The 15,349-nt window shown below is 40.3% G+C and overlaps 1 pseudogene; it reads right to left on the bottom strand.

The window, feature by feature from the left end:
* Positions 1 to 418: 418 nt before the first annotated feature.
* LOC103417693 (vacuolar protein-sorting-associated protein 33 homolog) lies at positions 419 to 14,814 on the bottom strand (annotated as a pseudogene).
* Between the last annotated feature and the right edge of the window lie 535 nt (positions 14,815 to 15,349).

Below are 15,349 nucleotides of genomic sequence, written 5' to 3'. Positions count from 1 at the left end.
CATGCTTCTCAAACACTCTTCATCTATTATTTAAACAGAAATCCATTTTTTTCTTTGAGTGAATAGTTAAATGTATTAGAAAAACAGCAGGAAGAACACAAGTTGAGAATATAAATACATTATATTAGTAACAGGAAAAGTTTTAAGTTCGAATCACTTCCCGTTGATCAAGAGCTTGTTTGGATCTGTTTTTAAAATGATTAAAAGCGCTTTTAGTGAAAATTTTTTTGGAACCAGTTCTTAATAAAAATGTAAGTAAATCCTGAAAAGGCACTCAAAGTGCTTCCCAGAAGAAGCACATAACGGGTGCTTTTTGCATAAAGCACTTAAAGTGCTTTGGGAACCAAAAAACAGCTTCTCTAAAAGCGCTTTCAGCCATTTTAAAATCACAAACGAGCCCTATGAGGAATCGCAGAGCGGGTCTTTCAATAAAAGAGGCTTATTCGTAAATGGTTAGTGCTAAGATAGATCATGTTTCATCACATCCAATCTTATTTGATCTACAAAAATTTTCATGACATTCTAACTTCCCACAAATGTTTCAATCAAGCTACGGCCGTTGGCGATTTTCGTGGTCCCAATTATCAAATCATATGCCATCCCTTCCTACAAGATCCAAATTACCATAGATTCAGGAATTAGGACATCAAGCAGGCAACAGATGAGAGAAAAGGAGAGAATTTGGGATAATCAACCCCGACACGTGAATTGAAACAGTTGTACAAATGTGATCCAACCTATCCACCTACCAAATCGCATAATCTAATGAAATGTCGTAGATTTCATATGTGCAAAACAATCAACATACCTGAGCACTGAGAAATCGAAGAGCAGAGATCTCCGCAAACGTTACACCTCCAACGAAGACGACAAGTACTAGAGAACGCCTTCCATCAGATACCCTGGGAGATATTAAGAAACATTACAATGAAGTACAAACGCAGCATTAGCAAACAACAAATCAAGAAATACAGTACTGAGAGCAGAATCTTATAAAATAGAACCAGTTGGGACATACTTGTCTACATTAGCCGAATGCCCCTGCAAAGTGTCTAACGACGGGCTGCTTGAGAATCTGCCCAGTAAATTTGTTACAACGGAAAAAATCAGCTTAACATGTAATCCAACATACACACACAAAGATAAAATAAGAACAAATAACTCAAGAAATGTGCAAAGCCTCAGAATGTGGTCCGGGTAAAAGCCTCAGAATCTCTTCAATAGGACGCCTGAAAGTAAAAAAGTTGCATGTTTTAGAGCAAATTAAACACGTATCGAGATCATGAAAATTTACAACAATGAAAATTCCGCCAAAACCAAAGCAATACGAAGAGGAAAAGGGGAAAAGAATAATGAGCCTTAAGTTAATCATAAAAAAGCCACAAGACTTTAATTTGAGTCCTATGAAAGTCTTTTTTTTTTTTGTGCAATCCTTATATGAAACAGAAGTTCTGATCCTCGACTGCCAAACTTATTTTCAGTAAGAAGTAAGAGCTCTACAAAAATAAAGAAATTTCAACTAAGAGACCCAGATACCGATATAACATGAACAAAACCAACCTGTATCTAGTAAAAGACTGGTGTAATAAATTTCTGATGGGACGACGGTAAATCATGTAGAAGAGGCAAGACCAAGAAACCATCTTGTAATAGCAACTTCCCAGAATATTATACCATGGCTACAGATAAGAAACTTCCAACGTTGATTTAATTAAATATAGACATTTAACATCATAAATTTAGGGACCCAGCTGTCCACTTTGCATGAGTACATTTCCGGCTTCAGTGCCTACCTGAAATTTGTCTACAGCAATTAAATTGAACTTGCCTCAGTCTTAAACTATTCTAAATTGTATGGGCCCTTAATAGAAAACTTAAACGATAGATTGTACATCTTTATCATTTCCTGTGGTTTTCTAAGAGCTTGAGTATAACAAAGGGCAAATGACTTGCAGAATATATACTCGTGGTGAAGAAGAATTGATGGGATCTACTGAAAGAAGATGAGAAACAGACAAACAAAAACGGAAAGAAAACAAACATGCTGCAAAAAATTTAGTGAAGGAATTAGGCTCACCATCCAGATCGAACAGCATGCTGGATGAGGCGAATGCTAAGAGGTGCATATCCAGAAAACACATAGGAAATATCATTGGGACTGTGATATAAGAAAATTGCCTCCCAAGTTAGTACCAATGAAAAGGGAACACTGCCAAAAAGAAAATTAAAAGTGAAGGAGAATAATACTTTGCAGTGTCAGTGTCCTCAACTACAAGTTGCAGGGCACGTTTAACTGTCAGCCAGTTGCTTTTCATCTCCTGCAAGGTTCAGACGTGTACAATGAATCCACATTTATTCTTTTGTGCAAACAAGTCCATTCACCAGTTACTAAATTATCCAAGGAAACCAGTGGATGATTTTGCGAGGGTAAAATAAAAATGAACCTGTTTTTTAAGCAATCCAGCTTTCTCTAAATTATTCAGTGTAACCATGTGCTCGAATCCATAACTATGGATTAGTTCTCTCCTAAACCAAGAATACAAAAACCATTTAATATAAGATATAAAACCAAAAGGATTAAATTGAAACATATTGTGAGATGAGTGAAGAGCACTTGCCTTAAATAGTTGAAATGCTTTTTGGGCAACCCAGAATTTGTAATAGGAAACAATATGAGAACACGTAGGACGTTCACAAGAGGCTCCTGCTTATGGATCATTTCTTCAATATGCTCAAAGCATCTGCATTCACAAACTCTTTCAGTCTTAATTACATGGCTAAAGAAAATGAGAAGCTTAAAACCCCTAAACAACAGCAGCAGCCAAAATTCAGCTTACATGTCATAACTTTGACCCTCAATAATTGTGTGTTCCATGTCAAGCTGTCCAAGAAATGATGTCTTTGACGTGAACGTTCACAGATGCTGAGCAAGATTTATGTGCCTCTACAGCAATAATTGTAGCAAATCAGAATATAAAACTCCCTGTAGGGATTCCTATAACGATTTAAAGAATTACTTACAGTCATTTCTGGCAACAAGTTCAGTTTTTTTACAAAGTCCTTCAATTCAGAAACTGTCTGGTTCTATATGCAAAATTATATAGCACTTCAACAACAACAACAACAACAAAGCCTTTTCCCACTAAGTGGGGTCGGCTATATGAATCCTAGAACGCCATTGCGCTCGGTTTTGTGTCATGTCCTCCGTTAGATCCAAGTACTCTAAGTCTTTTCTTAGACTCTCTTCCAAAGTTGTCCTAGGTCTTCCTCTACCCCTTCGGCCCTGAACCTCTGTCCCGTAGTCACATCTTCGAACCGGAGCGTCAGTCGGCCTTCTTTGCACATGTTCAAAATCACCGGAGCCGATTTTCTCTCATATTTCCTACAATTTCGGCTACTCCTACTTTACCTCGGATATCCTCATTCCCAATCTTATCCTTTCGCGTGTGCCCACACATCCCACGAAGCATCCTCATCTCCGCTACACCCATTTTGTGTACGTGTTGATGCTTCACCACCCAACATTCTGTGCCATACAACATCGCTAGCCTTATTGCCGTCCTATAAAATTTTCCCTTGAGCTTCAGTGGCCTACGACGGTCACACAACACGCCGGATGCACTCTTTCCATCCAGCTCGTATTCTATGGTTGAGATCTCCATCTAATTCTCCGTTCTCTTGCAAGATAGATCCTAGGTAGCGAAAACGATCGCTTTTTGTGATCTTCGCTAGATTGCTCCAGTCATTAGTGTGGATAAGTATATAAATGGATAGAGATAGGAAAGCAAACACAAGATGTACGTGGTTCACCCAGATTGGCTACGTCCACGGAATAGAAGAGTTCTCATTAATTGTGAAGGGTTTACACAAGTACATAGGTTCAAGCTCTCATTTAGTGAGTACAAGTGAATGATTTAGTACAAATGACATTAGGAAATATTGTGGGAGAATGATCTCGTAATCACGAAACTTATAAGTATCGGAGTGTGGTGTCGTCTTGACTTGCCTTATCTGTCTCATAGGTAGATGTGGCATCTTCTCTGGAAGTACTCTTCCTCCATCCAGGGGTGGTATCTTTAACTGGTGGATATGCACAAGGTAATGTATCAATTTCACTTGAAGCTTACTTGTAGTTTCAGGCTTGGTCAAGCGCGATACAAACCATGTAGTAGGAGTCCCCCAAGTCGCCAAGCTAGGGGGTTTGCTGAAAGAGGTGACAGACAAGGTAAGCAATCAGAGCTCCGACTGATTGTTCACCTTCTCCCCATCTTGCAGCAGCATGAAGGATAAAGAGAAGAAAAATGAGAAGAGATGATATGAGATACTTTTGCTTTTGAAGAAGTAACTTTCCACAGGCTTATTCTTGAACTGAGCTGGAGGGTTTTCTGGTTTCCTCCAGAGTATAAGGCCGACTGAAGAATTTGAGGGTCAAAACAAGTCCATCAAATCTAGAGTACGTTCCACCCTGCTGATATGGGATACTTTTGCTTTTGACAGAGTAATGAATGTATCGGCACGTGTGCTGTTACGCTTGTCTCCACATGCTTCCTTGTATCCTTCGCACTTGCCCTATCTGTTCCTCAAGCAGATGCGGAATCTTCCCTGGAAACATAAGATGTTGAAGATGAGTACTCGAGAGCAATGCCAGGTAAGTAATCAGGTAAGGGGTTCCAGGCAGTCAGTTCCTGGCTGGAAGCTTGATTCCAAGTGCTGACTGATTGCTCTCTTTCTCCTTGTCTTGCAGGTAAAAACAAGGCCAAAAGAAAAGACAGGGAAAAAGCATGATATGGGATACTCTTGCTTTTAACCCTGATGATATGAGATATTCTTGCTCTAGTATAGCTTGTTTGCAGAGGTATTATCGGGGGGAAAGAAAGCTGAATATTTCGAAAGGCTTCGTTAGGAGTGCCCTCTCAGATATGATGAAGGGTTGAGCATTTTTGCAAGTCTGCCTGTCCGTTGGGGATGGAGGTCGACATATATAGGAGTCTCCCTAACAACAAGTAGTAATGCTATTCCTTTACCCTGCTTGGTCATAGCACGGTAGTGGGAGCTGCCAGTTTCACATGTTTTAACTCTGTCAGAGCACTTTGAAAAAGTGGTCTGTGGTATCTGGCTCTCGAGATTCGGAAAACGATGCCTCTTCGATTTTTGAGAAAGCAATCATGCTGGGGGTATGACTCTCGAGATTCGGAGAGCAGTGTCTCTTCGATTTTTGAGGAAGTAATCATGTTGGGAGTCTGGCTCTCGAGATTCGGAGGGCGGTGCCTCTTCGATTTTGGAGCAAGCAATCTTGTTGGGAGTGTTGTCTCGAATGTGAGTAAAGGTTGGGCATGTTTGCTAGTCTACCTTGCCACGAAGCACAAAGGTTGACACACAGGGACTTTCCAATTATCCAGCAATGGTACTGTTCCTTTACCCTCTCTTCGATTTTGAGAAAGTAGTCATGTTGGGAGTCTGGCTCTCGAGATTCGGAGGACGGTGCCTCTTCGATTTTGGAGCAAGCAATCTTATTGGGAGTGTTTTCTCGAATGTGAGTAAAGGTTGGGCATGTTTGCTAGTCTACCTTGCCACGAAGCACAGAGGTTGACACACAGGGACTTTCCAATTATCCAGCAGTGGTACTGTTCCTTTACAGTTGTGGGTAATAATATGGTAGCTAGACCTTCAAAATTTATGTGTCTAAACTTTTGTTAGTGCTGTTTCTTTGCTATTCTTTTACCTTTCTTGGTCAGAGCGATGTAGTGGGAGCTGCAAGCTTCACGTGCTCAACTTTGGCAGAGAACTTTGGCAAAGTTATTTGTGGTACCCATGAGCTATTGTTGCGTGTGGGAAGTGGGTGATTGAACAGTAAGATTCATGTGCTTTCTACTTCACCAGAAGTCTTCGACAGAATGCCCATAATTTCTGCAAAGCTGAGTGTGCGTGTGACAGGTGCTGACAAGGCTAGAAAAGTAGGTGCCTCTTCGATTTCTGAGATCGGCCTTCGTGGTCTCTGAGCAGCCCAGCTTTTGAGAAAGCGAGCGCCTCTTCGATTGATTCGGAGAACGATGCCTCATCGATTTTTGAGAAAGCAATCATGCTGGGGGTCTGGCTCTCGAGATTCAGGGAGCAGTGTCTCTTCGATTTTTGAGAAAGTAATCATGTTGGGAGTCTGGCTCTCGAGATTCGGAGGGCGGTGCCTCTTCGATTTTGGAGCAAGCAATCTTGTTGGGAGTGTTTTCTCGAATGTGAGTAAAGGTTGGGCATGTTTGCTAGTCTACCTTGCCACGAAGCACAGAGGTTGACACACAGGGACTTTCCAATTATCCAGCAATGGTACTGTTCCTTTACCCTCTCTTCGATTTTTAAGAAAGTAGTCATGTTGGGAGTCTGGCTCTCGAGATTCGGAGGACGGTGCCTCTTCGATTTTGGAGCATGCAATCTTATTGGGAGTGTTTTCTCGAATGTGAGTAAAGGTTGGGCATGTTTGCTAGTCTACCTTGCCACGAAGCACAGAGGTTGACACACAGGGACTTTCCAATTATCCAGCAGTGGTACTGTTCCTTTACCCTTGTGGGTAATAATATGGTAGCTAGACCTTCAAAATTTATGGGTCTAAACTTTGTTAGTGCTGTTTCTTTGCTATTCTTTTACCCTTCTTGGTCAGAGCGATGTAGTGGGAGCTGCAAGCTTCACGTGCTCAACTTTGGCAGAGAACTTTGGCAAAGTTATCTGTGGTACCCATGAGCTATTGTTGCGTGTGAGAAGTGGGTGATTGAACAGTAAGATTCATGTGTTTTCTACTTCCCCAGAAGTCTTTGACAGAATGCCCATAATTTCCGCAAAACTGAGTGTGCGTGTGACAGGTGCTGACAAGGCTGGAAAAGGCTGGAAAAGTAGGTGCCTCTTCGATTTCTGAGATCGGCCCTCGTGGTCTCTGGGGAGCCCAGCTTTTGAGAAAGCGAGCGCCTCTTCGATTTTTGAGATCGGCCTTCGTGGTCTTTGAGCAGCCCAACTTTTGAGAAAGCAAACGCCTCTTCGATTTCTGAGATCAACCCTCGTGATCTCTAAGCAGCCCAGCTTTTGAGAAAGCAAACGCCTCTTCGATTTCTGAGCAGGCGCCTCTTCGATTTCTGAAGCTTCGTCGAGTGCAGATTTTTATAGGGGCTGGCATTAAGTTCCAAAGCACACTTGAATCTCCACCAGTAGAAGCTTCATTCTTGCACTTCTAAGATCTTGATTTGTCCGACCTCTTCTCTCTTCAACACCTTTGAAAATGTCTGGCCCCTCCGACCGTCGTTTTGACTTGAACCTTGTTGAAGAGGCAGCCCCGCCTTCTCCAGACAACATATGGCGCCCATCCTTCGTCTCCCCTACTGGTCCTCTTACCGTTGGGGATTCCGTGATGAAGAATGATATGACCGCTGCGGTGGTGGCCAGGAACCTTCTCACTCCCAAAGATAACAGACTACTTTCCAAACGGTCTGATGAGTTAGCTGTTAAGGATTCGCTGGCTCTCAGTGTTCAGTGTGCAGGTTCTGTGTCTAATATGGCCCAACGCCTATTTGCTCGAACCCGCCAAGTTGAATCATTGGCGGCTGAAGTGATGAGTCTCAAACAGGAGATTAGAGGGCTCAAGCATGAGAATAAACAGTTGCACCGGCTCGCACATGACTATGCTACAAACATGAAGAGGAAGCTTGACCAGATGAAGGAAACTGATGGTCAGGTTTTACTTGATCATCAGAGATTTGTGGGTTTGTTCCAAAGGCATTTATTGCCTTCGTCTTCTGGGGCTGTACCGCGTAATGAAGCTCCAAATGATCAACCTCTGATGCCTCCTCCTTCTAGGGTTCTGTCCAGTACTGAGGCTCCAAATGATCCCCCTCCGGTGCCTTCTCTTTCTAGGGCTCTACCGACTGCTGAGACTTCTCCTAAGCAACCTTTGTGAAGGCTCCCTCTTGTGTGCTTATTTTGACTCATGTATATGTACATATTTGTAGCTTATCGGGGATATCAATAAATAAGCTTTCCTTCATTTCAACGTATTGTGTTAAATACACCAAAGCCTTCTTCGCTAAGTTCTTTGAATTTTCTTTTGTTAAAGCTTGTATGTTGAAGCTTTCTGAGTGGAGCATGTAGGTTGGGGTAGTGTTCCCTTAATTTCCCGAGTGAGGAAAACTTCTCGGTTGGAGACTTGGAAAATCCAAGTCACTGAGTGGGATCGGCTATATGAATCTTAGAACGCCATTGTGCTCGATCCTGTGTCATGTCCTTCGTTAGATCTAAGTACTCTAAGTCTTTTCTTAGAGTCTCTTCCAAAGTTTTCCTAGGTCTTCCTCTACCCCTTCGACCCTGAACCTCTGTCCCATAGTCGCATCTTCTAATCGGAACGTCAGTAGGCCTTCTTTGCACATGTCCAAACCACCGTAACCGATTTTCTCTCATCTTTCCTTCAATTTCGGCTACTCCTACTTTACCCCGGATATCCTCATTCCTAATCTTATCCTTTCTCGTGTGCCCACACATCCAACGAAGCATCCTCATCTCCGCTACACCCATTTTGTGTACGTGTTGATGTTTCACCGCCCAACATTCTGTGCCATACAGCATCGCCGGCCTTATTGCCGTCCTATAAAATTTTCCCTTGAGCTTCAGTGGCATACGGCGGTCACACAACACGCCGGATGCACTCTTCCACTTCATCCATCCAGCTTGTATTCTATGGTTGAGATCTCCATCTAATTCTCCGTTCTTTTGCAAGATAGATCCTAGGTAACGAAAACGGTCGCTCTTTGGTATTTCTTGATCTCCGATCCTCACCCCTAACTCGTTTTGGCCTCCATTTGCACTGAACTTGCACTCCATATATTCTGTCTTTGATCGGCTTAGGCGAAGACCTTTAGATTCCAACACTTCTCTCCAAAGGTTAAGCTTTGCATTTACCCCTTCTTGAGTTTCATCTATCAACACTATATCGTCTGCGAAAAGCATACACCAAGGAATATCATCTTGAATATGTCGTGTTAACTCATCCATTACCAACGCAAAAAGGTAAGGACTTAAGGATGAGCCTTGATGTAATCCTACAGTTATGGGAAAGCTTTCGGTTTGTCCTTCATGAGTTCTTACGGCAGTCTTTGCTCCTTCATACATATCCTTTATAGCTTGGATATATGCTACTCGTACTCCTTTCTTCTCTAAAATCCTCCAAAGAATGTCTCTTGGGACCCTATCATACGCTTTTTCCAAATCTATAAAGACCATGTGTAAATCCTTTTTCCCATCTCTATATCTTTCCATCAATCTTCGTAAGAGATAGATTGCCTCCATGGTTGAGCGCCCTGGCATGAACCCGAATTGGTTGTCCGAAACCCGTGTCTCTTGCCTCAATCTATGCTCAATGACTCTCTCCCAGAGCTTCATTGTATGACTCATTAGCTTAATACCCCTATAGTTCATGCAATTTTGTACGTCGCCCTTATTCTTGTAGATAGGCACCAAAGTGCTCATTCGCCACTCATTTGGCATCTTCTTCGTTTTCAAAATCCTATTGAAAAGGTCAGTGAGCCATGTTATACCTGTCTCTCCCAAAAGTTTCCACACTTCGATTGGTATATCGTCTGGGCCTATTGCTTTTTTATGCTTCATCTTCTTCAAAGCTACAACCACTTCTTCCTTCCGGATTCGACGATAAAAAGAGTAGTTTCTACACTCTTCTGAGTTACTCAACTCCCCTAAAGAAGCACTCATTTCATGTCCTTCATTGAAAAGATTATGAAAATAACCTCTCCATCTGTCTTTAACCGCGTTCTCTGTAGCAAGAACATTTCCATCCTCATCCTTGATGCACCTCACTTGGTTTAGGTCCCTTGTCTTCTTTTCCCTTGCTCTAGATAGTTTATAGATATCCAACTCTCCTTCTTTGGTATCTAGTCGTTTATACATATCGTCGTAAGCCGCTAACTTAGCTTCTCTGACAGCTTTCTTCGCCTCTTGCTTCGCTTTTCTATACCTTTCACCATTTTCATCAGTCCTCTCCTTGTATAAGGTTTTACAACATTCCTTCTTAGCCTTCACCTTTGTTTGTACCTCCTCATTCCACCACCAAGATTCCTTTTGGTGTGGGGCAAAGCCCTTGGACTCTCCTAATACCTCTTTTGCTACTTTTCGGATACAACTAGCCATGGAATCCCACATTTGGCTAGCTTCCCCCTCTCTATCCCACACACATTGGGTGATTACCTTCTCTTTGAAAATGGCTTGTTTTTCTTCTTTTAGATTCCACCATCTAGTCCTTGGGCACTTCCAAGTCTTGTTCTTTTGTCTTACTCTTTTGATATGTACATCCATTACCAACAAGCGATGTTGATTAGCCACGCTCTCTCCTGGTATAACTTTGCAATCCTTACAAGTTATACGATCCCCTTTCCTCATTAGAAGAAAATCTATTTGTGTTTTTGACGACCCACTCTTGTAGGTGATCACATGTTCTTCTCTCTTCTTAAAGAAGGTGTTGGCTAAGAAGAGATCATATGCCATTGCAAAATCCAAGATAGCTTCCCCATCCTCGTTTCTCTCCCCAAAACCATGGCCACCATGAAAACCTCCATAGTTGCCTGTCTCCCTGCCCACGTGTCCATTTAAATCTCCTCCTATAAATAACTTCTCCGTCTGAGCAATTCCTTGCACCAAGTCTCCAAGATCTTCCCAAAATTTCTCCTTCGAACTCGTATCCAACCCTACTTGAGGTGCGTACGCACTAATCACATTGATAAGTTCTTGTCCTATTACAATCTTGATTGCCATGATTCTATCTCCTACCCTCTTGACATCTACAACATCTTGTACCAAGGTCTTGTCCACGATGATGCCAACACCGTTTCTCGTTCTATTTGTGCCCGAATACCAAAGTTTAAACCCTGAGTTTTCTAGATCCTTTGCCTTACTACCAACCCACTTAGTTTCTTGTAGGCACATAATATTTATCCTTCTCCTCACCATAACTTCCACTACTTCCATAGATTTTCCCGTTAAGGTTCCTATATTCCACGTTCCTAAACGCATTTTGCTCTCTTGAACTCTACCCTTCTGTCCTAGCTTCTTCACCCTCCCCCGTCTAATAGGATCAAAGTACTTCTTTTGTGTGTCCCGGGTAAAGTTGATAGGAGCATATGCTCCCAAACAACTTTGAGTGGAGTCGTTCGAAAAGAAGTTTCTATGGCCCCCTTGCTCATTTAACACTGCATCCGGGTGCCGATGGAGATACAGCGACCCTTGCTCACTTATCACTGTGCTCAGGCCACACAGCGCGCCACTTACGGGTGACGCCCTAGCTTTAGCGCGATTTTGTTCTGGATTCATTTTCATAAGGATTCGACGTGATCATGGAGTGCCGGCTGTCGACTACCTGACGCCCTCCCCCTCCTACTTCATAAGAAAAAAATAATTCTGGTAATACCATCAGGTTCATGAATAGAAAATTGAGTCGAAATCACCTCATGATTGCAGAAGGGCAAGTATTCAGCTCTTATAACATTCACTTACATTGCTAGTCACATCGGTGTAGTCCTGTTTCATTGATTGTGCTTTTTGACGTAGAATCTGCAATCATACTGCAGGTAGCAATGAGAAATGGAACTGCTAGGAAGGATTTTTCATTTTCATAAGAACTTAGAAGAAATAGCTTTAGGAAAAGAAAACATAACAATCTAAAGCGGTGAATATGGATCAACCTGGCCAACAACTTCAAAGTTGAGATCCCGTAACTCTTTAAACAGCTTGTCACTGTAATTATTACGATACACAGTAATAAGTGTAAACACAGAGGACCAAAGAAGCACATAGGAAGAAAAATGAGTAAAGAAAAACTATTACAGAAAGAAAAGACTAAGATGGTATAGGCATTTGAGAGCAACGAGTGTAATGGATGTGCCAAAAGACTTAAAATGAGTATATGTGTGACATGATGCCCTTGAATTAGCAAATCTTTCAAGGAAACAATGAAAACACCTTGAATTAAGTGGAACTTTCATCTTCTTTCCCTCTTGTTGGGCCGCCCCCATGAAAGATGCATCTAGCTCGACAGCACCATTGTTGATATGCAGAAACTGCACTGAAATGATTAGGGATAGCTTGCAACTAATTCAAATTAAAAACAAACAAGAATTCTCCTTAATTTAAGGTTTCTCATTAAAGTTTTAGGTTTAATACAAAAAAAGACTTAGGTTCAGTTGACTTACAAATCTAGGTATTAGGCAAATAATTAATCAGAGTAGATATAATATACTGATTTAATGAAAAACAAATGAGAAAGTTATTGGCAAAACTTGCATACTTTATTAGTATGCCAATCAAATCAGAATGCTACAGTCCAGATGAAAAAACCTCACGAGCAACTCAAAATTTTAACATATGCTTTCTATACCTAGTTACCTACCATACCCATGCAGCGTTTATCATAATCATGCCATGTGATTGATTTGCTACTGAATACATACTTCCACCAGTTTTTACAATGACTTACCTCATCAAGAAGCCCTTCATATGTTAATTGAGAACACATGGGAGTTACCAAGTCCACCTACATCCAAGGAATAATTGATGTAAGCAAAAACCACAATTGATGGTACAGTTGCAGCAAAATATGCAGTAGCTGGATGTGAGTTTGTAACTTTCTGAATAATGAATGGTATATGCCATGATTATAAAGAAGGGTTCATAACTTTACCATGCAATTTTTTTATTCCTTTCCCAAATAAAAACTTTAAATTGTGTATAAACTTAACAAAATGGCATACTAAATGAATTTAAAGTTATTTACTGCATGTCTTGCAAACAAATTTGTATCCACAAGAAATGGCCAGAATACGCCATGTTGTGTGGCAAACTAATAACTTTAAGAGAATGAGAGAGAGAGAGTATACCTGCCTATCTAAAAGGATGAGAGTACTAATCTCTGGCACAACCATCTGATGTTACAAGCAAGATATTAGTGGAAGGTTATGAAGTGCACATTTTAATATGCAGTTTATATATATTTTTTAAATTAATTCATAAGAGAAGGAGCTTAAAGTCATGCATAAATTACATCAGGTGAGTTAACCGGTTCCTCAGCTTGCATACGGTTTAGAATGTCAGCCACACGCACTGATCCTTTGCCTTTAGCCCTCACATTTGGTATCACCCCAAAAGAAAACTTCAAAACAAAACAATAAATAAGGCATAATTTTCACCCAGGGAAAGAACATTAACTAGAGTAACTAGAAGCACAATTTCTCACTACAATCATAATATTATTTTGCTCCAATGTTATACAAGTGTGTGTATGTGTGTGTATGTGTGTGTGTGTGTGTGTGTGTGTGTGTGTGTGTGTGTGTGTGTGTATTTATATATATACATATATATTCATTCTTGCATGATCAAATAAATCACATAAATACCATTAAAAAGAGAAAGCTAAACCTAAAGTAAACTGAACAAAAATGTGCATGTATTTTCTACAACCTCAAGCCTGTGAATCGCGTTTGCAATATGCCAAAGAGAGCTCGTATCACCATCAACTAGGCATTCCTACCATGCAGAGAGAAAAGAAAGTTAATAAATATAGATCAAATAGTGCAGAATAAGTTTAAATATCTGATGTTAAAAAATAATTAAAATAAATCCACAAAATATAAAATGAGAAATTTCTCCAGTACCTTGCAAGAAAGATCAAGTTCAAATGACAAAACATCCTCGTCCAAAGGAACAATGTATAACGGATACTCCCCTATAGTCAACAAGTGATGGACCTTTTCCTCTTCAAGAATCTGAAAAACCAAAAGGGAATTTATGATCATTCAATTTTCAAATGTACCGGCAATGCATCCATTGAAAACCATCACTTATACAAGGTAATCATAATAGCCAAGGCACGCTCACCTTCTCACACCCAACTGCACGGCGAGGGACAAAATAAACATAGTATTCTCTATGCAGTCCTTTTGATGTATCATTATGAATATGCGAACTAATTAATGTCATCAACGTAAGCTCTGAACGGACAAGGTAAACCAGCTTGGAACAGTCGGTTTGAATGGGATCAGCTGAAAGATGCCGCAACTCAATTCCATGTTCCTGTTTGCATGCACCAGTAAAACAACAACAATTACAATCTAAATTCCACCAGAAAAGCTTCCTGCATTATACTCAACTCATTTCAGTTGAATGTAACAAATGCTTTGCCGAAAATTAAGAAGCGAAAATCAAATTTCAAATGCGAGTTTCCCATTAAATTCTAGCTTAACAAGCATAAAAATCACATCACAAACTACACAAAATTCAGCAGAAAAACATGAATTTCTATGGAAATAATGTGATAGAATTACCTTGAGGATCGAAGTCTGGATGATCGACGAGAGAGAGCCGCTGAGCTTCTGATCAATGACCAAACACTTCTTTCCTCGAATCTACAAATTCCAGTACAATCAAACAAATCAAAATTCAAGACATTTTTAATTTAAATTTCAACGGAAAATAAATTGAAATAAGGAACTGGAGCTCACATTCTTGAGGATGTTTACGAGCTCCCTCAGAGACTGTTCCCTGTTATACCATAATATCCACACAAGAATTATATAATATAATCATATATGTATATATACATATATACATATATATATATATGAAGAAAATACAAAATTAATTGGAGATTAAATGGAAAAAGTAATCAGTTGGTACCTGAGGGATGTGAGATTGAGCGGAGCATTGTCTAAGTTGGGAATCTGAGCCATGGCAGTCCAAACGTCTAACTGTTTTTTTTTTTTTTTTTTTTTCAGTTGCAGAACTGGCTCCCCTGCTCGGAGATGAAGACGATGAAACTAACTTGAAGCAACTTTATAATGGGCCTGGACTCGTTATTCTGGGCCTTGGGTCGGACTGTGATTGCTTTGGTACAATAGATTAGCAACTTTATAATGGGCCTGGACTCGTTTCTGGTAAACCTAATTTACTCTCACATTTTTTTTTTTGACACCCTAAATGACTTATTAAACTTCCAAACTATTCTTATTTTATGAATTTATGAATTTATTTTTCTCTAGACACCTATTTTACATTTTCGTTGGACGCCCATTTGGTGTTAATTATAAAGGCTTTCTCTTCAATTTTACTACAAAATTCAACAGTCGCAAAATTCATCACTCACTTAATGATCACGTTATTTGTTTCGAAACCTGTATGAAGAAAATAATTATTTTTCTTAAGAAATTACCAAGCACTCTGTACTAATTTTATATGAGAACACAAAAGTTTTTTTTGTTTTAAAACAAATTGATGAGTGTCCAAAAACGAAACTTGGATGTATGAAGAACCACTATTGATGAGC

The sequence above is a fragment of the Malus domestica genome, chromosome 07, assembly GCF_042453785.1.
Source record: "Malus domestica chromosome 07, GDT2T_hap1".
Classification (NCBI taxonomy): domain Eukaryota; kingdom Viridiplantae; phylum Streptophyta; class Magnoliopsida; order Rosales; family Rosaceae; genus Malus; species Malus domestica.
Note: the sequence above shows the minus strand (reverse complement) of the source record. Positions and strands in the feature narration are given on the sequence as shown.